This window comes from Mesoplodon bidens (genome assembly GCF_964165515.1).
Source record: "Mesoplodon bidens genome assembly, chromosome: 4".
Lineage (NCBI taxonomy): Eukaryota > Metazoa > Chordata > Mammalia > Artiodactyla > Ziphiidae > Mesoplodon > Mesoplodon bidens.
In genome coordinates, this window is record NC_138160.1 from 152,879,412 (window position 1) to 152,905,117 (window position 25,706).

The following is a 25,706-nucleotide window of genomic DNA, read 5'->3' on the forward strand; positions in this document are numbered from 1 at the left end:
CTCCCAAATTTCACATACCCCTTGAGGAGTAGTTATCAATTCTGTCTCTATGACCATGGGAATCTCCTGAGATAAGACTTCTTGCTCTAAAACTCTGGCTTAAGCATAGTAAAATCCTTCCCCACGTTCCTCTAGCACAGCTGAGTAGGGCTGAAATTTAAGAAAAAATTTTTTTGCACACACACACGTGCACACTCCTGCCTCTCACTTGAGGCTTTGGGAGCACTGAGAACATCTTTCCCTGATTCATTCCACCCCACTGTCTTTCTTGGTCAGGTCATTTTTGCTTGTGAGTGATAGAAAACCCAACCCAAACTGGCCTATGGAAAAAAGGAAATGTTTTGGCTCTCATAACTGAAAAGGTGGAGTGCAGTCTTCAGGCATAGCTGGATCAAGGACTCAGTAGGGTCTTCAGGACCCAGTTTCTTTCTCTCTCTCTCCTCAGAGTCTGGCTTCAATCTCCAGATCTGCCTGGGGCCCTCAGAAGCTCTAAGCTTCCCTCTGTGGCAGCAAGATGGCTGCTGAACCTCATGTTCCCATACTCTTGGGGGCACGTCAGAAGGAAGAGCTGGCTGATCTTGAATGTCATTGGTTAGAATCAGACCAGATATCCCTTTGCAGGCCAACCACTCTGCCTGGTATATGGAATGAACTGATTGGCTGGGGTCCCAGACATGCCCACCCTTGGAGCTCATGAGAGAGGAATGAATAGACTCTGCCCAGTCAAACCTCAGAAGTCCTCTGTGGTCACCCCAGGAAGCTGGACATGGGTAGGGCCACCATCCCACAGCCCAGGGCATATAACCTCTCTCTTCACCCTCTTCTCTCCTCTCCAGTGCAGCTGGCAAATAGGCAGGGCCTCTGATTGGGAACCCAGCTTGCGTGCTACAACTCACATGTGCTAAGGGGAAACTGGGAACAGAGCAAAGAAAATGCAAGGAGAGGAAAGCAGCCCTCTGACTGTGGGGACCATTTGTCATTTTCTGGCTGCTCAGAATCCACCCTCTTCATGGATATCACCCCAGATTTCCCCACTGTATCTGAGTGACTCAGGCACCTACCTCTCAGGGCAGAAGCAAAAGTACCAGGACCCCCTCCCTCCACCCCAGATGCAGCTTTCCCATCAGATGCCTGCTCCTGCGACCCTGATTCTTGAGCATGTGTCTCAGGGATCGCAGGGACAGCAGGAGGGCCTGTTCTGCCTCCCTGCGATTCTGGCACTTTGGTGGCCAAGGTATCACCCTGGCAAGACTTCAAGTTATCCGCGGGGTTTCCTGCCCCTCATCTCACTTTTTGCTCATCCCCAGGCCTGGTCCCCCAGCCTCCTCCTGACTTGGGGAGGCCCCGACAGCCATCCAATAATTCTCTTTTACTTGCATGGGCCTCATAACCCTCCTGATACAGTCCCAAAGTTCAAGTTTCTGTTGAGCCAAGGCTCCAGCCTGTCCACTCCAGACTGCCCCCAGCCCCGGAGGGGAGAGAATTTCACAAACCACTTGCCTGACCACTTGCTTCCGGCTCCCAGCCAGACTCCTGTGGAGGCGGCCCTCACTGCCAAGGTCAAAGAGCCCCTGCCAAGGGGCTTCCCCTCTCTGGAACTTCCCAGCAGTCCTCAGTTCTCCTTGGAGCAGTGGACTCATCCCTGACTCACTAGTGGGACCCTGGCAAGTTGCTCGGTGAATGAGCTCACACACACTGAAGTTTTGATCAGTGTGTTTATCTCCCACTCACCCACCTCTGCACTAACTGAATTTCTTCTCCTTGCCCTGAAAGTGTCTTTCCTCTCCCAGCCTCTACAGCCAAGCATGAGTCACTTGCTGCAGAACTAGACATCCAGGCTGCAAAAGCTCAAAACCCACTGGCCCAGGTACGGCGGAGGAAGACGCTGCTGGATGTAGGGTTTCGCGTTGGCAGAGGCTGGGGGAGAAGGGAGATGAGAGGGGCCGAGATCCTGTGCCGGAGGAGCCTCATGTGCCTCCTTTTCACCCCAGCACCCCCTCCTTTTTTGTTCTTTCAGGAGGACTGCCAGGTGGCCATATGGCAGCTAAATCGCCCTGAGTGGTCTCTGTAGTTGCCAGTGGTCATGCATGGTCAGTGGTCAGTTCATTTCCCCATCAGTGCTCTGGATAGGAGTGATGCTTGTCTGAGCCCCAGGTATTATAGCCCACTCTGTGACTGTGGCTGTCCCCCAGAGTGTGGGGCACATTGAGTGGGCACAAGGCATGCTTGAGAAAGACATTTCCTGCCCCAGGCCATGTGGGAGCACATTTGCAATCACCCACAGAGCCAGCATGGCTGTAGGACGCAGCATCCCGTCACAGGCTAAGAGCCTGCCTTATGCATCTTGGGAAACAGGCGGGCTCCCTTTGGGGCCAACACTCAGATCTGAACTTTGGCATCTGTACCAGAGTTCCATACACATCCAGAAAAGAAGGGATGGTGCAGTCATGCATGGAACTCAGCTAATTCACATTCATGTGGCTCAGAAGTTCCTGCCCCCGCGGTGAGGCTGTGCCTGTCAATCAACTGAGGGGGCGGGAGCTCCACTCCAGGGCCAGTGTGCTTACCAGGGGAGGAAAAGGTTCTGAGGACAGCACAGAGCACCGAGCCCTGTGGCCCAGCAAACCTTTCCTGGAAATGCCAGGCCAGAGGTCTTCAAATCTGCCCCTCAGGTATCTCAAAGTCTCTGCCAGAAATTTCCACTGGATGATTTCACGTTGTCCACCAGACCCTAACCTCCCTATGGAAAGTGGGGCTCACCACCAGAAGCCCAGTGCCTGGCAGAAAGCCGGTACTTTGTAGGTCTTTATTAATATTTGCTGAAGAAGTGGATATCTGCTCCCAAATAGACAAGAAGTGGTCAGTTAACTACCACTGGCCCAGAGATGACACAGCTGCTCAAATGCATGAGTTGCACTGGTCATGTCAAAAATCAGAATTAAATCTATTCAGATGCCACAGTTAAAAAGACCCAATGATATATTGGTCTGGTGGTTTCTTTTATGAAAACAGCTCTAAACCGTTACCTATTTTTCACTCGGAGCTCACTTGAAGTGCGTTCCATTTTGGATTTATCATTTATTTTAGGGCTCCCATTGTATCTTTGCTCTCTGAGTCTTGCGATGGCTCTGGGCTAAAAGCAATAACCGACCTCAGAAGAAGAAAGAGAAAGGCTCTGCGTCTCAAGAGCATAGCCTCTGAAAGGAAAAAAATTTCTCAGACCTCAGGTGGTAGTTGTGGCAAGTTGCCTGCTGTCTAGGGGGCCGTCTTTGGCCACCTTTCATCAAAGGCTGCAAACACTTCAGCACAAAAGCCATCCACGGCCACCAGGCAGGAAAGGCTCTGCTTCTGTGTGCGGGGACCAGTTAGCAATACCCTGGTAATAATGAATCACATTTGAATGATGCTCAGGCAAAGTTGCCCAGCTAGTGGGTAGAGGCTCTAGGTATTCTGGCTGCACAAAGCACGCTTGGCCACCAGACCAGAGACCCTAGCCTGTGGGCTGCTTGAGAAGGATTGAGGGGGTATGCAGAAAACATCTAAAATTATAATTGTTATTTATTTGTGTTAATCTATATCAAGAAATTATCCTAGCACAGCACACCTGTGATTTCACACTCATTATTTTCAGGACGAGGCTAAAGGTGTTTAGATTAAAAACAAGTGAGTCGATTTACTGGAAACATATATGTAAATAATAGTACATGTGGTACATGGATATAGCAAAACTCATGAGACTGACTGAAGTTTGGAAAGTGTGGCTTTGTGCTCCGTTGCTGTGGTCTTAGGTATAAAAGCACGCAGATACTAAACTCCCTGTTTCCACCTCTTGTTACAGTGATGGATGTTTCTGAAGCCACAGAGCAGCGTACCATACATACATACAGTGGAATGTGGAAGTAGGAGGTGGGAAGGATTTTTTCTTGTCTCAGTACCTCCCCCCACCCCTTAATTTTTGTCTCGTCTACACAGAAGGAGGTAATCAAGCCATGGATGCTGGATCAAAAGGAAACTGAGACCATGTGGTAAAGTCCAGCCCTTTCACCCATTTCACAGATGAAGAAACCAAGTCCCAGAGGAAAAAGTGACTTGATGATAAGTTAGAACTGGCCTTAGAGAACTCTTTCTAGGTCAAAGACAAAAGCCCAGGTGCTCTGAAATGTAACAAATGCCTACAAATCAATAAGAAGAGAGACTCAGTAGGAAAATGGGAAAGGATTTCAAGGAAAACACAAACAACATTTAAATATCAGAAACGATGCTCAACCTCATGCATAATAAGAGAGATGTAAGTTAAAATTATATTGACACATCTGCTTCTGGCTATGATGGACTAGCTTGTACTGGGAATAATTAGGAAAACTGGATGGAATTTTACAAAAACCACAGTTTGAAGATATTGGAGAGCTACCAAGTTTCCAATATCCCAGAGAGAAGGGAGGCTCATAGAGGGAAGCCTGATGTCTCCCTCTGGAGGCATATTCTAGTTCTAAAGCTGTGACTGAGAGGCTGAGAAGAGCGTTTGGTAATTTCATGGGGCTGGGAAGACAAAAATTGGAGTTCAGGGTCTCTTGAGAAGTAAGGACCCTATTTGCACACCCATGTTCATAGCAGCATTATTCACAATAGCCCAAAGGTGGAAGCAACCCAAGTGTCCATCAACAGATGGATGGATAAACAAAGCGTGGTGTATACATACAATGGAGTATCAGTCAGCCTTAAAAAGGAAGGAAATTCTGACACATGGATGAACCTTGAGGATATTATGCTAAGTGAAATAAGTCAGTCACAAGAAAATACTGTATGATTCCATTTATAAGAGATACCTAGAATAGGCAAATTGATAGAGACAGAAAGTAGAAAGGTGGTCACCAGAGGCTGGGAGTGGGGAAATGGGGAGTCACTGCTTAATGGGGACAGAGTTTCAGTTTTGCAAGATGGGAAGTGTTCTGGAGATGGATGGAGGATATGGTTACACAACAAAGTGTATGTACTCAATGCCAACTGTACATTTAAAAATGATTAAGATAGGGACTCCCCTGGTGGCACAGTGGTTAAGAATCCGCCTGCCAGTGAAGGGAACACAGGTTCAAGCCCTGGTCCAGGAAGATCCCACATGCCGTGGAGCAACTAAGCCTGTGCACCACAACTACTGAGCCTGCGCTCTAGAGCCCATGAGCCACAGCTACTGAGCCCACGTACCACAAGGACTGAAGCCCGTGTGCACCTAGAGCCCATGCTCCACAACAAGAGAAGACACCACAATGAGAAGCCCGCGCACCGCAACAAAGAGTAACCCCCACTCGCCGCAACTAGAGAAAACCCCCGTGCAGCAATGAAGACCCAAAGCAGCCATAAATAAATAAATAAATTTATTTATTTATTTTAAAAAATGATTAAGATGGTAAATTTTATATTATATGTATTTCACCACAATTTTTTAAAGAAGAAGTAAGGACCCTGATAAACAGCCTAGACTTTCATTTGAGACCCCAGAGGGCTATAGACTAGGACTAAGTGACCCAGAACTAAACCAGCCCTTTCTTGGGGGTGGCAGGTCTGCTTCAAATCATCTTAATTCCTGACTGGATAAATGCAAACTGAGACGGCTGGTGTTCCTACCTTAGGCAGCAGTAAAAGCAAATTCTCCTTGGAGGAAGATAACAACATCCAGAGCTTCAAATTATCTTTCCCATGTTCATCAATCATGTCTGATACTCAATGAAAAACAGAAATGTAGAAATACAAAACTGGGACAAAAATCAAGAGAAAAATAACCCATTAGAAACATATCTACAGAAATCCAGATATTTGAGATATCAAGGTTGGTCTTTAAAATAACTGTAATTAATATAGTCAACAAATTAGATGACAGGAAGGAAATTTTTAGTAGAGAACTGGAAACTATCAAACATAATCAAATAGGAGTTCTAAAAATGATAAAGAAGGTTGATAAATTTGACAAAAGATGTGCAAGATCAGCACATGTAAAACTCAGCAACATTGCTGAGAGAAAGTAAAGGAGATATAAATAAATAGAGAAATATACTGTGTTCATGGACCAGAAGACACAATGTAGTTAAGATGTCAATTCTTCCCAAACTGATCTATAAATTTAATGCAAGATTTTCTTGGTAGAACTTGAAATGTTGATTCTAAAATTCATGTGGAAGTACAAAGGATCTAGAACAGCCGAACATTTTGAGAAGAAAAGTACGCTGGGGAACTTATACTTCCTTATTTTAAGACTTGTTATAAAGCCAGAATAGTTAAGACAGCATAGTATTGGTGTAAAGATAGACCAATGGAGCAAAATGTGAGTCCAGTGGTAGAACATGCCAGTTGATTTTGACAAAGATAACAAGGCAATTAATGAGAAAAGAATATTATTTTCAACAAATGGTGCTGAACACTTGGATAACCATATGCAAAAAAAAAAAAGAACCTTGATCCTTACCTCATACCATGTTTAAAAATTAATTTGAAATAGATCATAGACCTAAATGTAAAATCTAAAACTATAAAGATTCTAGAAGAAAATATTCGTGATCTGGGTTTGGTGAAGATTTCTTAAATATGTCTTCAAAATCATGAACTATAAAAACAAATCAATAAATTAGATTTAATAAGATTAAATATGTTTAATCTTCAAAAAACACTATTCTTTTGGCAGTATCTTACATAGTTAAATATGGACTTGCCATACGACCCAGCAATTCTACTCCTAAAAGAACAAGTGCGTCTGCACAAAGATTTACCTTTTGAATAATCATAGCAACATTATTCATAATAGCAAAACATTGGAAATAATCCAAATGTCCATGGAAGGATGAATTCATATAATGGAATACTACTCAGCAATAAAAAGAAATGACTTACTAGAATAACCAACAAGGACCTACCTTATAGCACAGGGAACTCTGCTCAATGTTATGTGGCAGCCTGGATAAGAGGGGAGTCTGGGGGAGAATGGACACATGTATACATATGGCTGAGTCACTCTGCTGTGCCCCTGAAACTATCACAACATTGTTAATCAGCTATACTCCAGTATAAAATTTTTAAAAAAAAGAAACGAGTTACTGATAAATGCAACAAGCTAGATGAATCTCAAAAACATTTTACCAAATAAAAAAAAGCCTGACAGAAAAGAATATATATTGTGTGATTTTATTTATATGACATTTCTAGAAAAGGCAAAACCATAGATACATAAAACAGTAAACCATTACAGTCTAAACCATAGATACAATCGCTGAAATAGATACAATTTCAGTGATTGTCTGAGGCCCATGTTGGGAGTGAGTAAAGACTATAAACAGGCACAAGGGAACTTTTGTGGTGATGGAAGTGTTCTTCTAAAAACTGGATTATCATTGACCTATGCACTTACAATGGGTGAATTGTATGATATGTAAATTATATTTTAATAAAGCTGTTAAAAGTGAGAGGAAAGGACAGTGTTAAGAATATTAAAAGGCAATCCACAGACCAGGAGAAAATATTTGCAAAATACATATCTAACAAAGGACTTGTATCTAGAGTATATTAAAAACTATTACCACTCAATAGTCAGAAGATACACAACCCAGTTTTTTAAAAGGGCAAAATATTTATTCAGACACTTCATCATAGAAGATACATGGTTGTCAAATAAGCACATGAAAAGATGCTCAACAACACTAGTCATTAAGGAAATGCAAATTAAAACCACAGTGAGATTCCACCTCATATCTACTAGAATGACTTAAATTAAAAACACTGACCATACCAAACATTGGTGAGGATGTGGAGCAACTGGAACTTTGAAACACTGTTGATAGATATGTATATTGGTACACTTATTTTGGATAATGATTTGTCAGTTTCTTAAAAATTTTAAACACACAACTACCATAAAATTCAGCCATTGAACTACAAAGTACTTCTTTTTAAAAAAATTTTATTTATTTTAGGCTGCATTGGGTCTTCGTTGCAGTGGGCAGGCTTCTCACTGCGGTGGCTTCTCTCGTTGCAGAGCACGGGCTCTGGGCTTCAGTAGTTGTGGCTCGCTGGCTCTAGAGTGCAGGCTCAGTAGTTGTGGCACACGGTCTTAGCTGCTCTATGGCATGTGGGATCTTCCCGGACCAGGGCTCGAACCCGTGTCCCCTGCATTGGCAGGAGGATTCTTAACCACTGAGCCACCAGGGAAGCCCCTACAAGGTATTTCTTGAAAGAAATGAAAGCAAGTGTCTACCCAAAGACTTGTACATGAATGTTCATAATAAATGTATTTGTAATAGTCAACAGCTGTAAAAATCAAAGCCCCATCATGAGGCAATGGATTAACACATTACAGCATATCCATACAATAGAACACTTCTCAATTTTAAAAAAGAATGAACTATTGATACAACATGGATGATGCATATTGATGCAACAACATGCATGAATCTCAAAATAATTATGCTGAGTTAAAAACAAGCCATACCAAAAATAAATTCACACTGTATGCTTCCACTTATATAAAACTCTAGAAAATGCAAATGAATCTATAGTGATAGAGAGCAGACCAGTTATTGCTTAGGGAAAAGGGTTAGAGAGGAACAGATTAAGGACATGAGGAAACTTTTGGGGTGATGGATATGCTCATTGTATTCATTATGGTAATGGTTTCACAGGTGTATACATATGTCAAACTTGATCCGATGCATACTTTAAACATATGCAGTTCTTTAAACATCAATTAGATACAATAAAGCTGTAAAAATGGAAAAAAATAATTTTAAAACACAATAAGTAAAAGCAAGAACTAAATAATTGGGTTTAGACATTGCTGAAGGAAGATTGTGGAACTGTAAGATAGATTAGAATGAAATATCTCAGACTGAAGAATGAAAAAAAAAAAAGAAACCACAGAATAGAAAATACAGAAAAGAACATGAGACACATGGGTCATGGTGAAAAAGCTAATGTAATAAGTATCTGGAATCCAAGAAGTAGAGGAAAGAGAAGATAGAAAGCAAGAATAGGCAGAAGCAATATTTGAAAGATACTGGCTAGGAATTTTCAGAAAAAACATATGAAAGATAATATGTCATAGGTTCAAGCGGAGCTAGGAAAACCACACCAAGGTACATCATTGTAAAACTGAAAATCAAAGACAATGAGAAAATCTTAAAAGCAGCCAGAGATAAATGCCAATTACTTTCAAGGGACAGCAATAAGACTGATACCTGACTTCTCAACAGAAATAACGAAATCTAGAAGACACAGGTCTGATAGCTTGAACGTGCTGGAAGAAAATAACTGCCAACATCAAACTCCACTGAAAATATTCTTCAAATAATGAAAAGACATTTTCAGCAGACAAAAACTGACATTTCATTACCAGCAGATTGTTTAGAGGGAAAATGATCACAGTTGGAAACATTGAGATGCAGTAAGAAAAGAAGAGTAACAGAAAATGTAAATATGAGGGCAAATTAATTTATTATTGACTACATAAAACAATAAAATGTCTTTTTAGGGTTTAAAAGATAAAATTAAAATGGAAAATGACAATAGCTTAAAAGGTGAGAGCAGAGTAAATTGAGTGAAGTGTTCTGAGGTCCTTGTAATTCTGGGAAGTGATAAAATTATTTTAATTTACACTAGATTTTAGTAAGTCAAGGAAGGGATTTGGGGGATTTTAGGCTGATTGCTAAAACTTACAAACCAATATAAGGAAAGGAAAACGGAGTAAAATAAGTATTTAATTAATACAAAGGAAGGAAAGGACAGATGGGGAGAGTAGAAAACAAATCATAAGATGCTAGATTTAGACCAAAATATGTAAGCAATTACATTAAAAGTAAATGAACTAAATATTCCAATTAAAACTAAATATTCCAATTAAAATATGACAAATATTGTTGGATTTGATTTTTTAAAACTATATGTTATTTACAAGAGACAAACTTTATTTTTAATTTTTTTAATGCTTATAGCAGCTTTATTCATAATTATTCAGAATTTTGTTCAGAATTCAAAACTTGGATGCAACCAAGACGTCCTTCAGTAGGTGAACAGTTGAGCAAACTATGATATTTCATACAATGAAATATTATTTAGCAATAAAAAGAAATGGGCTATCAAGCCATGTAAAGACATGGAAGATCTCAAATGAGCATTGCAAAGGAATATAGCCAATTTGAAAAGACTACATACTGTATGATTACAAATATGTGATATTCTGCAAAAGACAAAACTTTAGAGATGATAAAAGACGAGTGGTTGCTAAAGGTTTAGCAGGACAGGGGCAGGGAATAAATGGTGGAGCAAAAGGAATTTTTAGGATAGTGAAGCTATTCTGTATGACACTATAATGATGGATGCATGACTTTACACATTTGTCAAAAACCATAGAATGTATAACACAAAGAGTGGAACTTAGTGTATACTATAAGATTTAGTTAATAATAATGTTTCAGTATTGACTCATCAATTATAATCAACTGACTCATCAATAATAGAAAAGTTATAGGAAACAAGATTGAAACAAATCTAAGAGGACCTTTCCTAAGATAAATTTTTTTTTATTAGTTTCTGCTTTATAACAAAGTGAATCAGTCATACATATACATCTGTTCCCCCATCCCTTCCCTCTTGCGTCTCCCTCCCTCCCACCCTCCCTATCCCACCCCTCCAGGCGGTCACAAAGCACCGAGCTGATCTCCCCGTGCTATGCGGCTGCTTCCCACTATCTATCTACCTTACGTTTGGTACTGTATGTATGTCCATGCCTCTCTTTCTCTTTGTCACAGCTTACCCTTCCCCCTCCCCATATCTTCAAGTCCATTCTCAAGTAGGTCTGTGTCTTTATTCCTGTTTTACCCCTAGGTTCTTCATGACATTTTTTTTTCTTAAATTCCATATATATGTGTTAGCATATGGTATTTGTCTTTCTCTTTCTGACTTACTTCACTCTGTATGACAGACTCTAGGTCTATCCACCTCATTACAAATAGCTCAGTTTCGTTTCTTTTTATGGCTGAGTAATATTCCATTGTATATATGTGCCACATCTTCTTTATCCATTCATCCGATGATGGACACTTAGGTTGTTTCCATCTCCGGGTACAAGAGACAAACTTTAAATATAAAAACATAAGGTGAAGAGAAAAGTATATACCAAGAAAATTCTGACAACAACAAAAAGTTCAGGTAGTTACATTAGTGTCAGCAAAAGTAGACTTTACAGCAGATACTTAACTAAATATAATGAGAGATATTTCTTTATGATAAAGGTTAAATCCAATAGGAAACTACAATAATTCTACATATTTTAATGCACCTTATTATATAGACTTGAAATACATAAAACAAAAATGAGTAAAACTAAATGGGGAAATAGCTGAATCCACAATCATCATTGAGCCATTTTAACATTTTAACATACCCTTTATTAATGTTTAAAACAAGCAGACCGGGCTTTCCTGATGGCGCAGTGGTTGAGAGTCCACCTGCCGATGCGGGGGACACGGGTTCGTGCCCCGGTCCGGGAGGATCCCACATGTCGCGGGGCATCTGGGCCCGTGAGCCATGGCCGCTGAGCCTGCGCGTCCGGAGCCTGTGCTCTGCAACGGGAGAGGCCACAACAGTGAGAGGTCCGCGCACCGCAAAAAAAAAAACAAAAAAAAAACATTTAACAAATTTGACCTAACTGACATATATAGCATACTGAACCCTACAACTTCAGGATACACATTTTTTTTTATGTGCACATGGAACATTCATCAAAATGAACCATATGTTATGCCTTAAAGCAACTCTCAACAAATTTCATAGGATTGAAATTCCTGACCACATTGGAATTAAGCTAAAAACCAACCAAAAAACTAGAAAATTCCCAAATGTTTGGAATAAGTATTACTATATTCTTCTAAAGAGCCTCAGCTCAAAATTAAAATAATGATGAAAATTTAAAACATCTACATAGGGACTTCCCTGGTGACGCAGTTTAAGCATCCACCTGCCAATGCAGGGGACACAGGTTCGAGCCCTGGTCCAGGAAGATCCCACATGCAGCGGAACAACTAAGCCCGTGTGCAACAACTACTGAGCCCACGTGCCACAACTACTGAAGCCCACGTGCCTAGAGCCCATGCTCCGCCGCAACAAGAGAAGCCACCGCAATGAGAAACCCGCGCACCGCAATGAAGAGTAGTCCCCGCTTGCAGCAACTAGAGGAAGCCCGCACACAGCAACAAAGAGCCAACGCAGCCAAAAGTAAATAAATATATATATATATATTTTAAAAAATCTACATAGAATGATAAAGAAGCCACAATATATCAAAACCTGTGTGGGAATAGCTACAGCCATGGTTAGAGGAAATAGGTAGCCTTAAATGTGGAAAAGTTAAGAAGAAAGAAAGACTGAATATATTAATTTAAGGTTAAAAAGAACAGTGTATTTATTATTTAAAGAAGTTTAAAAGAAATAAGAATAGAATTAATGAAAATGGAAAAAACCTTAGAATAGGAACAATTAATAAAGTCAATTTTTTAAAGGACTAATAAAAGTGATAAACCCTTAGGATTTTTAAAGGACAGCAAGATAAGGCACAAATAACTAGTATCAGAAATGAAAAGGGGGACCTCATTACAGATCCTATAGATGTTAAAAGATAAGAGGATTTTATGAACAACTAAATATGATAGATTTGAAAATTTAGATGAAATGGAAGAATTACTAGATAAAACAACTTGAATAGATAGAAAATCTGAAACTTCCCATATCCATTAAAGAAATTCTATCCATAACTAAAACCTTTCCAGAGAAGCATCACCAATCTTACACAAAGTCTTCAAGAGAATAGAAGAAAGGGAAACTATCCCCAATTCTTTTATATAAAGCCAGCATAAACTTTTATTAGGAAAGCATAAGAAAGGAAAATCTTTCTTATGAACACATGGGTCTCTTTCATGGACATATACCCCTAAGTAAATTATTACCTAACTAAATCCAGAAATACGGAATAATATATCGCCACCAAGTTGGATTTATTCAAGGAAGATAGAGTTGGCTTTTAAAAAAAATCAGTGTAATTTCCTCCACTAATAGAAAAGAGGACAAAAATCATATGATCATTTCAATAAATGCAGAAGAAACAACTGATGAAACAACATCCACTTACAATTTGAAAGAGCTCTTAGAAAACCAGGAATAGATGGAAACTTCCCTGATGTGATAAAAGGTATATGCAATAAGCACAGCAAACATCATACTCGATCAATATTTTTAACGTTTTCTGCCTGAGATTATAGGTGAGACAAGGATGTCCATTATCTCTACTTTTCTTCAACATTATACTGGAGGTCCTACTTAGTGCAGCAAAGCCAGGAAATGAAATAAAAAATATAAAGATTGGAAAGGAAGAAATAAATCTGTCATTATTCATGGATAACATGATTGTGTATGTAGAAAATCCACAAGAATCTATAGATAAATCATAGAAATGAATAATTAAATTTAGCAAGGTCACTTGATGCAAGGTCAACATTTTTGTATACCAGTAAGAATTTTTAAATCAAAGTTTAAGAAGGGGTGACATTTATAGAACCATAAACATTAAATGTCTAGGAATAAATTTGACAAGAGGTGACTAAAACTTCTATGCTGAAGTCTATTAAATATTATTGAAATTAAAAACCTAAATAAATGGAGAGATACCATGCTTATAGAGTGAAAGCCTCAATATTATAAAGGTGTCAATTCCCCCAGAATTGACCTATAGATTCAATGAAATCTCAATCTAATCTCAGTAGGTTTTTTTGTGGAAACTGACAAGCTAGTTCTATATTTTACATAGGAATGCAAAGGGTGAAAAATAGCCAATACAATCTTGCAGAAGAAAAACAAAGTGGAAAGACTTACACTATCAGATGTCAAAACTTAATATAAAGCTACAGTCATTAAGAAAGTGTAACGCTGGCACACAGGTAGACAAAGAGACCAATGGAACAGAATAAAGTCCAGAAACAGATATACACATGTATGTGAGGATTTGGTTTTTTTTTACAAGTTGACATCACAGAGCAGTGAAAAAAGGATGGTCTTTTCAACAAATGGTGCAGTGGCAATTGGATATCCATATGGAAAAAGTTAATCTTGCCTCTTACCTTACACTATATGAAAAGTAAAATAATAAAGCTTCCAGAAGACAGCATTGGAGAATATCTTTGTGACTTTGGGGAGGCAAATGTTTATTGAACAGGACACAATGGCACTAACATTAAGGAAAATATTGAAAAATACACTAAAATCAAGTACTTCCGTTAATGAAAAGACACTATTAAGACAGAGGAAAGTCAAGTCACAGAGGGGAAGAAGATGTTTTCTGATGTATTAGTGGCAAAGGACTTCTATCTAGTACATGGAAAGAATTCCAACAAATCACGTAAAAGAAAGAAGACAATAGGAAAATGGGCAAAAGACTTGAACAGGCATTTCACAAAAGGGACTATCTGGTCTACAAACACATGAAAGCATGTTCACCTTCTTTAGTCATCTTGGAAATGCAAATTAAAACCACACTGAGACAACTAGTACAAGAATTTAAAAGATTGACATTACCAAGTGTTCATAAGAATAAGGGTCTGGGCTTCCCTGGTGGCGCAGTGGTTGAGAGTCCGCCTGCTGATGCAGGAGACACGGGTTCGTGCCCTGGTCCGGGAAGATCCCACATGCCGTGGAGCAGCTGGGCCCGTGAGCCATGGCCACTGAGCCTGCGCGTCCGGAGCCTGTGCTCCACAAGGGGAGAGACCACAACAGTGAGAGGCCCGCGTACCGCAAAAAAAAAAAAAAAAAAAAAAAAAAAAAAGATAAAGAATGAGGGTCTGCTGGAATTCACAGCAAGAGTGTAAATTAGAAAATCCACTTTGGAAAACTGTATGGTGTTATCTACTAAAACTGAAATATTCATATCCTATGACCCAGAAATTCCACTTCTAGACATATACCCAACAGTCATGAATGTATATTGGACCAAATGATGTATACAAGAATGTTCAGTGCATTAGTAGCTCCAAACAAGAAACAATCCAAATGACCATCAGTAGTAGAATGGACAGGGACTTCCCTGGTGGTCCAATGGTTAAGACTCCACACTTCCAATGCAGGGGGCACGGGTTCGATCCCTTGTCAGGGAACTAAGATCCCGTATGCTGCATGGCACAGCCAAAAGATAAAAAAAAAAAAAAAAAAGGTAGAATGAACAAATAAATTGCAGTATAGCCATTAAGTAGAATATTACACACCAATGAAAATGACTGAACTACAGCTCCACACAACATGAATAAACCTCACAGATGTTGAGTGAAAGAAGCCTGACACAAGAGTACATACTGTAAGATTTTATTTATATAAATGGCAAAAATAAGCAAACTAATCTATGATGATAGAAGTCAGGTTAAATGTTACCATGGTGAGGGGAGATAGTGACTGGAAGGGGAGAGGAAGGGGACTTCAGCACTGATAATATTCTATATCTTGATCTTGTGCTGTTTGTGATGTGCATTCAGTTTCTGAAAATTTATCAGACTGTACACTTATGATGTGTGTTCTTTTCTGTAGGTATGTCAGACTTAAATTAAAAATTCATTCATAAAAAATTATACCTATACACCAAAAACTGGCAGAGACCCAAGAGTTGGATGGTACACAATGCTGGTGAGTGTAAACAGGCACTCTTCTACACTGCAGGTGTGTACAACTCTTATGGGGGATGATCTGACAATATATCTAGTTACATATGCACATATCTTTTTAAAAATAGACTTTATTTTTTAGAGCAGTTTTAGGTTCACAGCAAAATTGAGCAGAAAGAACACAGAGTTCCTACATACCCCACCCCCTACGCTCCCCCACCATCAGCATTCCTCATTAGTGTGGTACATTTGTCGAAAAATCAGCATTGACACATCACTACCCACCAAAGGCCATAGTTTACATGAAAGTTCACTCTTGTGTTGTTCATTCTATGGATTTTGACAAATGTGTAATGACACATATCCACCATTATAGTATCATACAGAATAGATTCCCTGCTGTAAAAACTGCTTGTGCTCCATCTATTCATCCCTCCCTTCCCTGGAAACTCTGGCAACCACTGATCTTTTTTTATAAGTTGCAGCAAAATACACACAACATAAAATTTACCGTCTTAACCATTTGTAAATGTACAGTTCGCTGGTATTAAGTACATTCATAATGTTGTGCAACCTTCACCATCATCTATCTCCAGAATTCATTTCACCTTGCAAAACTGAAACTCTATCCATTAAACAATAACTCGCCTTCCCCCACTCTCCAGCCTCTGGCAACCACCGTCTACTTTCTGTCTCTATGAATTCGACTATTCTAGGGATCTCATTTAAGTGGAATCATACAACATTTGTCCTTTTGTGACTGGCTTATTTCACTTAACATTATGTCCTCAAGGTTCATCCATGTTGTATCATGTGTCAAAATTTCCTTCCTTTTTAAGACTGAATAATATCCCATTGCTTGTAAATACTACATTTTGTGTCTGTCAATGACCATTTTGGTTGCTTCTACCTTTGGGCTATTGTGAATAATGCTGCTCTGAACATGTGTACAAATATCTCGTTGCGTCTCTGATTTCAATTTTATTGATAATATACTACAAGTAGAATCGCTCTATCACATGATAATTCTATTTTTAATTGTTTGAGGAACTACCATACTGTCTTCCATAGTTGCTGCACCATTTTATGTTCCCATCAACAGTGCACAAGGATTCCAGTTTCTCCATATCCTCACCAATAATTGTTATTTTCTGTTGTTTTTTTTTAATAGTAGTCTTCTTGATAGGTATAATGTGATATCTCATTGTGATTTTGATTTGCATTTCCCTAATGATAAATGATGTTGAGCATCTTTTCATGTATTTATGGATATTTTTATATCTTCTTTGGAGAAATGTCTATTCAAGTCCAAAGGAAAACTGTTTCTCTACTCACAATATATATATATATATATATATTTTTTTTTTTTTTTTTGCAGTATGCGGGCCTCTCACTGTTGTGGCCTCTCCCGTTGCGGAGCACAGGCTCCGGACGCGCAGGCTCAGCGGCCATGGCTCACGGGGCCAGCCGCTCCGCGGCATGTGGGATCTTCCCAGACCGGGGCACGAACCCGTGTCCCCTGCATCGGCAAGCGGACTCTCAACCACTGCGCCACCAGGGAAGCCCCTCACAATATTTTTGACACCAAATGTATGGGAGTCTTTTTCCCCACACCGACCAATTTGCCAGATCTCAGGACACCGACTGGGTGTCTTATCAAAAATCATTTAACTATATATGTGATGGTTTATTTCTGGGCTCTCTAATCCATTCCATTGGTCTATATGCCTGTCTTTATGCCAAGACCATACTATTTTGATTATTGTAGCTTTGTAGTAATTTTTGAAATCAGGAAGTTTGAGAGCTCCACTTTTGTTCTCTTGTCTTTTTTTTTTTTTTTACTGTCTCCATAGTTTTGCCTTTTCCAGAATTTCATATGGTTGTAATCATACAGTATGTAGCCTTATCAGATGGGTTTCTTTCACTTGGCAATATACATTTACAGTTCCTTCATATTTTTTCATGGCTTGCTAGCTCATCTTTTTAGTGCTGAATAATATTCCATTGTCTGGATGTCCCACAATTTATTTATTCAATCACATGTTGAAGGACATCTTGGCTGCTTCCAAGTTTTGGCAACTATGAATAAAGCTGCTATACCACAGACATTTAAAGTGATTACTGATAGAGTTGGATTAATAGCCACCATATTAATTATTGTTTTCTATTCACCACCCTTGTCTTCTGTTCCTATTTTCATCTTCCACTATTTTTCTGTCTTCTATGGTTTTATTTGAGCATTTTATATGATTCTATTGTCTCTCCTCTCAGCATACCAATTATACTTCTTGGTTTTTATTTTTATTTTACTTTTTTCAGTAGTTGCCCTAGAGTTTGCAATATAAATTTACAACTAATCCAAGTCCACTTTCAAATAACATTATACAACTTAGGAAATACCTAATTTCTCCTTCCCATCCCTCGTCACATCTCTGTCCTTCATTTCACTTATCCATAAGCAATAATCATCAAATACATTGTCACTATTATTATTTTGAAAAAATTGTTATCTGTTAGATCAATTACAAATTTTTAAAATGTTTTTATTTTACCTTCACTTATTCCTTCTCTAACACCGTTCTTTTTTTTTAATGTACATCTGAGTTTCTGACCTATACCATTTTTCCTTCTCTCTGAAGAACTTCTTTTAACATTTCTTACAAGGTAGGTTTAATGATGACAAATTCCCTCAATTTTTGTTTGCCTGAGAAATCTTTATTTCTCCTTCACTTCTGAAGGGTAATTTCACAGGGTACATAACTGTAAGTTGGTGGGGGGTTTTTTCTCTCATCACATTAATTATTTCACTCTATTTTCTTCTTGCCTGGAAGATTTCTGAGAAGTTAGATGTAATTCTTATCTTTGCTCCTCTACAGGTAAGACACTTTCTACCACTGGCTTCTTTCAAGATTTTTCCTTTATCTTTGATTTTCTGAAGTTTGAATATAATATGCCTAAGCGTTGTTTTTGGGGGTATTTTGTTTGTTTGTTTGTTTTTCGCAATTATTCTGCATGGTATTCTCTGAGCTTGGGCTTCTCTGGATCTGCGGCTTGGTGTCTGACGTTAATTTGAGGAAATTCTCGGTCATTATTGCTTCAAATATTTCTTCTGTTCCTTTCTTCTCCTTCTGGTGTTCACATTACAAGTGTATTACATCCCAAAATTCTTAGTTATTCTGTTCTGGGATCTTCTTTTCTGTCTTTTTTCTCTTTGCATTTCAGTTTTGGAAGTTTCTGCAGACATATATTCACTAATATGGAGTTCACTGATTCTTTCCTCAGCTGTGTCCAGTCTGCTGATGAGTCCATCATAAAAGGCATCCTTCATTTTTGTCACAGAATTTTACATTTCTAGCATTTCTTTTTGATTCTTTCTTAGAATTTCCATCTCTCTGCTTACATTGCCAGTTTGTTCTTTTTTTTTTTTTTTTTTTTTTTTTTTGCGGTACGCGGGCCTCTCACTGCCGTGGCCTCTCCCATTGCGGAACACAGGCTCTGGACGTGCAGGCTCATCGGCCATGGCTCACGGGCCCAGCCGCTCCGCAGCATGTGGGATCTTCCCGGACCGGGGCACGAACCCGCGTCCCCTGCATCTGCAGGCAGACTCTCAACCACTGCGCCACTAGGGAAGCCCACCAATTTGTTCTTGAATGTTGTCTACTTTTCCCACTAAAGCCCTTAGCATATTAATCATAGGTATTTTCTATTCCCAATGTGATAATTCCAACATCTCTGCCCTATCTGAGCCTGGTCTGATGCTTGTTCTGTCTCTGCAGACTGTGTTCTTTGCCTTTTAGTATGCCTCGCAATGTTTTTTTGAAAGCCGGACATGATGTACTGGATAAAAGGAACTGTATCCCTAGGCTTTTTGTGATGTGGTGGTGAGGTGTGAGGTGAGGGGAAGCATTCTACAGTTCTATGATTAGTTCTGTCTTTTAGGAGCCTGTGCCCCTGGCCTGTGACCTTCACGAGTTTTTCCCGGTTCTCTGCCCCCCTCCTCCCACCCCAGATGGGACAGGAAGTCTAGAAGGGGTTGCAGTTGAATATTTCCCTCCCCCAACACTGAAAGCTAAATGCAACTGCAGTTGGATATTTCTCTTCCACCAGGTCAATCAAGCCCTGGTTAAACGGTTTCTCTTGAGGGCAGACAGGCCTTGTTAGGAGGAACAGAATGCTCTGGTCTATTTCAAAACAGCTACTTTCTCACTCTTCCTGCTAGAAACAAGAGGGGAATTTTTTCTAAAGTTCACTCTGAGACCTTGGTAGAGCTCGTAGAGGTAGTATAGTCATCCCTCAGTATCCCCAGGAGATTGGCTCCAGGACCCGCTGCAGACACCAAAATCCATGGATGCTCAAGTCCCACAGTCGGTCTTCCATATCCACAGGTTCTGCATCCCTGGACTCAACCAACCTTGGATTGTAAACATAGTACACATAGGATTGAAAAAAATCCACGTATAAGTGGACATGCACAATTCAAACCTGTGTTGTTCAAGAGTCAACTGCACTCCATACTGTGGAGAGCGCTCTAAGACTGGGCACTCCCTGGAGTTCTTAACTCTGAAATTTGTATGCAATGAGCAATTAATCAATTAGAGTCTGGGTTTCCCTACCTTAGACTGGTGTCCTGGAGGTTTCTGCATGTAGGTTTCTGCTCCAATAAGTTGTGATCCTCTATATCTGCCTCTCTGTCTCTCCAATTTGGGGGACAGAAATTTGTCCTGTGACCTCAGTTCTCTGCTGGGTTTAAGAAGAGTTATTGATTTTTAATTTGTTCAGCTTTTTTCTTGTGTGGATGGGAGAGATGACTTCTAAGCTCCTTACTGGAAGATATGGGACCAAAGTCCCATATCTTTGCAATGTTTTATTATGGACATTTTCAAGCACCTGTAAGAGTAGTAAAGGACCATATGATGAACTCCCATGTACTCATCAGCTTCAGCTTTTACATTCTGCAGCTCTTGTTTCATCCATTCTGTCTCTCATACACACATTTTTTTTTATCTTTAACAAATGTAGTTTGTTTCCTCTGACCAGCAATATCACTTCTAGGAATTTGTTTCAGAGATATATATGCATATGACCAAAATGACTTGTCCAAAATTATTTACTACATACTTGTTTGGATAGGAAGAGGCGGAAACATTGTGAATGTACATCAACAGGGGACTGGTTAAATCCACCATAGAACATCATGCAATGGAGGACTATCCACACTTAGAAGTGGACCAAGGAACCATCAACCATCAACCACCGTATTGATTATGCATCAATACGGAATATTCTCCAAAATATATTGCTAAGTGAGGAAAAAAATAAAACAAGGGGCCAAAGGATGCATCTAGTACACTGCCACTGTGTAACAAAAAGGGGAGAGGTGATATTTTCTCATGGGTGCATAAAATATCTCTAGAAGGATAAATAAGACACAGATGACACTGGTTGCCCTTGCAGAGGGGAGGTGGTGCCCTGGGAACAGTGGTGTGAGGGAGATTCTCACTGTATACTCTTTTCTACCTTTTGATTTTCTAATCGTGGGAATGTATTACCCTAGTGAATGAGTGAATGAATGAAATTTAAAAGAAAGGAAGGAAACTCCTTCTGCAGTTTGGAGGATGGGGAGATGATTGATGGGGAGACCCACACATTTATTGAATACTTATGGCACTGGGCTACCCTATTTCTCATATAATGCTCCCAAGGCCCTGGGAGGTATGTGGTTTACACCCATTTCACAGATGAGAAAACTGGGGCTCAGAGGCAGAAGGAGTTTGCCCAAGATGAACTACCATCGTTAAGTGGCAGAGCCGGCTGGGAGCCCGGGTCTGACCCTGTCTGATCCAGCTCATTCCCTGGTAGGGAGTAGACAAGGGAACTTGACTTCCTGGGCTGCAGTGACAAGAGCAGATCAGAATCCCTGGGTCTCCAATCAGACTCAAGTTTCTCCCCAGGGAGCCAAGTTCACTGTACAGCCCAGAGCAGCTGCACCTTCAAGATCATCCACTCCCAAGGCAGAATTACTTGGTTGCTTCCCCAAGGATTTTTTAGCTGCTGGATTAATCACAGCATCTCACTTCCCCCACCTCTGAAAACAAGATCCAATTTAATTTAGGAAGAACAAGCACAAAAGCCATAACACTCAGTTTATCCCTTGAAATACAATCAAGCTGAAGGAAATAATTAATTTTTAACTCCATCTTAATTACTCGGAGAAATAATCTATTGGCACAGCCTGGCCCTAGGGTGCCCCTGCCTGATCTTTGCCTGCTGCCGCCAGCACCTGAGGCTCACTCCAGGCACTGACCAGAATGGGGAGAGGAGGGGCTGAGCTGGTGCTCCTGCACAGGTACCCTTGCTGAAGAGAATTAGGAACTGTAGAAAGTAATGCCTTATTTTTCCTTCAGCCCGATCTCAGATTTCTTTAATAAAGAGAGATTTATTCCTCAGTGATGTGCCGTGTGTGTGTGTGTGTGTGTGTGTAGTTGGGGGTGTCCACAGGACATGCCAGATCACTTGCGACCCTGGGCTGATGGGATAGGGGCTGTGTCTCCCTCTTCATTTCCCATTTGTTAAGCAAATCCTAATTGAACATCTACTGTGTGCCAGGCCAACTTATGGGAGCCAGGGACACAGCACAGCCAGTCCCTGCCCTCACAGAGCTGCCATTCTAGTAGGGAGGTAAGGGACACAGACAATAAAACAGTAAGCAAATAATTATAAGTTCAAGTGGTGATAAGTGCTATGTGGTACATAAAATAAGGCAATGGCTTGAAGAGTGATGGGTGAGGATTTGCAAGACTAGACAGGGAGTCAGGGAGGATCTCTCCAGAAAGGGGTTATTTGGGGCTGAGGTTTGGGAAGAGAACACCAAGCAGGGGCCAAGACAGGTGAAAGGGCCCTGAGGCAGGGACCGGACAACTTGTCTGCAGAGGAGAAAGGTAGGTGTAGCTCGAGTGGCTGAGCCAGAGAGAGGGTGGGAGTTGATGACTTTGCACTTCATTCTGGTGCCAGGGAAAGCACTGTGCTCATGCAGACACACAGTAGGTGCTCAATAAGGGCTGGCTGCAGAAACAGCACCCTCTGAACCGGTAGCATCTGGGAATCCGTTTGCTGCCATTTTGTCCCTTCCCTGCTGCCAGGGAAATGCAGACAACTGCTAATGTCCAGGAAGCTGCCCTCTGCCAGCCCTCACCAATACTGTTTTAATGTGCTAACAACCCTTAATGAGGCTACTAATGAGTCACTAAAAATGGCATCATTAGGTTGAGAACAGAACAGTCTACACAAGCTAATGTCCAAAACAACCAGGCGATTAGCCAGGGAGCAGACACTGCCCCCTTCCAGCCTGTGCCGGGCAGACTGCCCCCTTCCCCCAAAAGCAGGGGCCCATTTGTCTGCCTGTATCTCCTTGGGCTGTAATTCCCCATCCCAGCACACTATCACAGACTGTTTTTTTTACTACCACATGAAGCTATTAGTCTAAGAACTGAGAAAAATGAAATATATATATATATATGGATTTGCTTGAATATAAAAGTGGAAATGAAGACATAGCTTGAGGCCGGTCAGAACTTGAAGTGCTAATACATTAGGGCAGAGGTTCTAAAACGAAGGCTGCTGGCTAAATCTGACACAAGTATGTTTTATTTGGCCTACAAAGTGGTTACAAAAAATGTAAATGTTTCCTACATTAAATTATGGGGAGAATTTATGAAAACTTTGGATGTTCAGCTTCTCCTGAAAAGCCAGAAACTCTGGCATCCCTGGGCCCTGCATTCCAGTATGGCAGCTCTGGGCTGGGGCTGAGTAATTGCTGTCCCTTAGAGGGGGGCAGATTCTGTCCTCTTTGTCACAGCCCCCACCAGGCCCCAAGGTCTCCCCACCCTGAGACCAAGTGTCAGTTGCCATTTATCATCAGGTTTGACCAGTTGATGTTCTCTTTGGGGATTTAAGAAAGAAGGAATATATTTCTCAAAATTCCTCCATCAAAAGTAGGCAAACAAAACACAGATAGAGAAAAGGTAGGGGAGAGACTATTTCTTGAGGATGTGGAGACAATTCCTACATGTTTAATGTGCAAGTAAAGTGTGTCTGCTTCCAAAGGATCCAATAAAATGCCTTGGGAAACAATCCCCACCTCATCCCACTGCATGTCGGCCTGGCCCCTGCAGCATTGAAGTATCCATTGACCCTGCTTGGTGGATTGTCATTTCTACACCGGGGGCTATTGCTACTGCCTGGGCAACACCGGAAGTGAAGTTTTCACTACTGGGAATTTGAGTGTGCGACTTGCTTTGAGCATGCAGCAATATTATGAATATCTTGAGTTATATTCTTGGTGAAACTGAAAGTTACCATTTTTCATTTAAATACCGATTTCAAAACCCATAAGCTGATCCTTCCTGACTGGCTTCTGTGGGTCCAGCTGTGGAACCCACCAAAGACATTTTAGGGGCAACCCCTGCCTTGAGGAGCTGGCCACTCTGGTCAGGGGGATGCATAAAGGCAGTCAGGATTCTAGTGAGCTGATGTGTGAAAAAGACCTTTTTAAAGTGCTCAAAATGTTGACTAGCTGGATTACTTCTTACTATTTGAAGTTTGTAAAAATAGGTAGCGTTTGCTCATGGGAAAGAAGTCAAACCCTCCAAAAAAGTTATCATGAAAAGCAAGTCTCTGCTCACCCAGACTCCCCACTCTATGGGTTTCCCTTCCCAGAGGCCTCTGCTTTCCCATGGAGCTGGAATCTGAAGTGGGTTGAATGGTGGTCCCCAAAAAGATATGCCCACGCCTTAATCCCTGGTACCTGTGAATGTGACCTTATTTGGAAAACAGGTCTTTGCAGATGTAATTAAATAAGGATCTGGAGATAAGGAAATTATCCTGGATTATCCAGGTGGGCCCTAAATCCAATGAAAGTATCCTTAAAAATAGACACAGCGCAGAGGAGGAGCCAATGTGGCCTCAGAGGCAGAAACTGGAGTGATGTGGCCATGAGCCAAGGGACGCAGGCGTCACCAGAAGCTGCAAGGGGCACGGAATGGATTCTTCCCCCAAAGCCTTGGGAGGGAGCATTGCCCTGCTGACACATGGATTTCAGACATGGTAAATGGTGATGGAATTAATCCCTGTTGTTTTAAGCCACCGTGTTTGTGGTAATTTGTTATGGCAGCCACAGGAAACTAATATAGAGTCCCTGCCTCTCTCCACCTCCTCCTCCCCCACCCCCCATCCTCCCACCCCACCCCCCATCCTCCTCCTCCTCATTTTCCAAATGAGAGGAGAATATCATGCTCAGTGTACTTCCTTCTGCCTTTTTCATTTAAGTGTTGCTTGAAAATCTCTCTCACAGACAGCTGCCATGGTCTTATTTATGCTTGCATGGTATTCCATTGTACGGATGGATGTACTGTTGATTGATCCCATCGCTTACTGATAAACTGAGATTGTTTCCAATCTTTTATCCCCATAAACAACACTGCAAAGACATCTTTTCCCACACAGGTGGGTATGTGAGTGAAACACCTGGAAGACCAATTGCCACAAGTAGAACTGCTGTATCCAAGAGTATGTGAATTTCCCATTTTCATCAGTATTGTCAAATTGCCCTCCAAGGAGGTTATACCACAGATTCCTTTTTAAAAGTACATTTTTTTCTCATTACAAAAGTAATCTTTCAGTAGAATTCTTAAGTGTGATTTGATTACACCCTGTAACCAAAATCTTTTCTAGCAGAACATAGTCAATGGGAAAATAACATCAATTACCTGAAATTTTCTTACCAGCCTGGCTGGATTGGCCCTCTTCTGCTAAATAGGGCTTCTTGTGTTAGGTGTCTGATTTTCCTCCAGGTGGCCTCTGTCGGGGGCTCTGAGGTAGGGTGCGAGGACATGGCTCTTCGAGCCTGGACGACTGTCAGAAGGGCCCCCTCCCCTGCCATCAGTGACTAGTCCCGACCTCCCCCATCTCCCAACCCCATGTTCCTTTTATGAGAAGAGGAGGAAGGGAAACAAGACAGTCACTCTCCCCATCTGGATA